This window comes from Octodon degus, unplaced genomic scaffold (genome assembly GCF_000260255.1).
Source record: "Octodon degus isolate 3935 unplaced genomic scaffold, OctDeg1.0 scaffold00143, whole genome shotgun sequence".
Taxonomy (NCBI): domain Eukaryota; kingdom Metazoa; phylum Chordata; class Mammalia; order Rodentia; family Octodontidae; genus Octodon; species Octodon degus.
In genome coordinates, this window is record NW_004524719.1 from 3948754 (window position 1) to 3951563 (window position 2810).

The 2810-nt window shown below is 37.3% G+C and overlaps 1 protein-coding gene across 1 annotated transcript in view; it reads right to left on the minus strand.

The window, feature by feature from the left end:
• The window catches only part of Cdh12 (cadherin 12), a 357222-nt gene that overhangs the window by 134688 nt on the left and 219724 nt on the right, over positions 1-2810 (minus strand). The window lies entirely within an intron of this gene.

Below are 2810 nucleotides of genomic sequence, written 5' to 3' on the forward strand. Positions count from 1 at the left end.
TCAATGAGACACTTTCCAAGCTGATTAATAGGACATTTTCAATAATTAATACACTGCACATTGTTATCTTCTCAGTGGTCATCCACAGCACAAGAAGCAGCCAGGACATCCCGTCCAAACACTATTGCTACAAATCCTTGCTCTCACTGAACCAAGAGAAAGCAGACGTACCTCTATCCTAACTGTTCTGTATATACAAATACAAAATGGTCCCTCTTCTGTATAACACCCTCTCCAGTTCATTCCTGTCAGAGAGGGGTATTCTATTGGCATCTAAATATTATAGGTGCTTGAATTCAGTAAAACAATCCAACACAGTCCAGTAGTCCACAATAGTAGAAGTTTGTCCACAGAAGTTGTTGACTAGAGCTTTTACAGCTCAGCATATTAATATGGCTTTACTTTATATACCTCATTTTTATACTTTTCTGCTGGATGGTTAGGAGCAAGATATATATATGAAAAGTAACTTTTGTATCTGATAAGGTCAGTCAAGTCCCCTCATGATTTTTACTGTAACTCTGTACTGCACTTTGTAGATCCTTTGTCAGTGTCAGCCATGTGGATGAGTCACAGCCACTGCTTGACCAATTTGCTCTCTGTGAAAGCCTGAGAGAAAGTTTTCCCTCCATGTGACTCTCCTTGAGCACACAATACATCTATGTTCATGAGGGAGATTGGCCTGTAGTTCTCTTTTTTAGTTGCGTATTTCCCTGGTTTTGGAATCAGTATAATACTTGCCTCGAGGAATGATTTTGTGAGGACTGCATCCTTTTCTATTTCATTGAAGGTTTTGAGGAGTGTAGGAATTATATCTTCTATAAATTTCTTGTAGAATTCAACTGTGGATCCATCAGGACCTGGACTTTTCTTGGTCGGCAGGGTTTTTAATATATTTTGTATTTCATTGGCTGTTATTGGGTTATTGATAGTTGTTATATCTTCTTGATTCAGTTTTGGTAATTTGTACCTCTCTGGGAATCTGTCCATTTCATCTGTGTCTTCTCTTCTGTGAGCATAAAGATTCTCAACATAGCTATTGATCATCTTATAAATTTCCACTGGGTCTGTGGTGATTACAACCTTTTCATTCCTTATTGCTCGTATTGAATTTTTCTTTCCCCTCTTTAATGATGTTTACTAGGGGCTGATTGATTTTACTTAGTCTTTCAAAGAACCAGCTTTTTGGTTCATTAATTCTTTGAACTGCTTTCTTCATCTCAATTGAATTAATTTCTGCTCTAATCTTTATGATTTCTTCCCATCTTTGGGCTCTAGGTTTGATTTGCTCTTCCTTTTCTAGATGTTGGGGGTACAGTATTAGGGGGTTTATTTGTTCCCGTTCTTGTGTGTTCCTAATGTGTGAGTTCACAGCTATGAATTTTCCTCTGAGAACTGCTTTCATTACATTCCATAAATTCTGATAAATTGTGCTTGAATTTTCATTTAATTGTAGATATTGTTGAATTTCTTGTTTAATTTCATCTGTGATCCATTGGTTGCTGAGTAGGGTATTGTTTAATTTCCATGTATTTAGGGGGTTTCTCTGGTTTCTTTTGTCATTTATTTCCAGTTTCATTGCACTGTGGTCAGATAATATGCCTGGGATAATTTCTGTTTTCTTGCATATACTTAAGCATGACATATGGACTAGCATGTGGTCTATTTTAGAAAATGATCCATATGCAGCTGAAAAGAATGTGTATTCAGCTATCGTTGGGTGGAACCCTCTGTATATGTCCACTAAGTCCATTGTTACAAGCTCTCATTCAGTTCTGCTACTTCTTTTCTAATTTTTGTCAGGTGGACTTAACTTTTTGGGATAAGGGAGTGTTAAGGTCTCCTGTTAAGATTGAGGTATTGGAGATGCCCTGGGGCCCATGGATCCTGAATAGACCCACAGCCCAGGCCCAAAGTGGAACCATTCAGCAGAAGTCCCTTCAAAGAGGCTAGAGGTAAGACCCACCCAGCTGACTCAGGAGCAGAATATTTTGCCAGAATGACACAAAGGGTTCAACTCCTCTGGCTGAAGCAGAAAGAAGTAGAGCACAACAGCCAGACTCCTGCCAGATCCAAGAAACACGCACCTGGAAGAATCTGAACTTTATAGACCTGGACCTGGTGCTAAAGTAATAATCCTATCTAAGCTCTACACCAAAGGTCAGAGTCAGTGGTATACAAAATGACAAAGAGAAGGAAAAAAATGCAGTCTCAGGCCCCAAGTCCACCCAGTAAAAATGCAAAAGACAATACCATAGAGGAAACTGGAAATCACACACCTGATATCTCTGAGAAAATAGCGTTGCAAGTAAGGAAACAACTGCACAAAGGTATAGAAGAAATCAAATCAGAAATAATTTTTGAACTAAAAAATGTAGCAATAAGTATAATCAAAGAAGTACTAAGTGCTTCTAAAGAATACACTGATAAACAAAAATAGAGCAGAATATAAAATTGATGGAACCCCTGAATAAGCAATTTTAGAAAGAAATAGAACGTATGAAACAGATTCAAAGTGATATGCAGGAAATTAAAATGACAATCATAAGCTGGCAAAACCTTTTGAGTGAAAGTGAAAATAGACTTTGTGACCTTAAAGACACCATTGCAGATAGTGAAAAATTAAGAAAAGATCTCATAAAAACAACTAGGATGCAGAAAAAAAATAATTCAATACCTGCAAGACAATGCAAAGATGAACAATGTGAGATTAATAGGCATCAATGAGAGGGAAGTATTCAATACAAATGATGTAAAAAGAATATGGGCAGAAGTAATAGCAGGAAACTTCCCAAACATGGGGCAAAAAT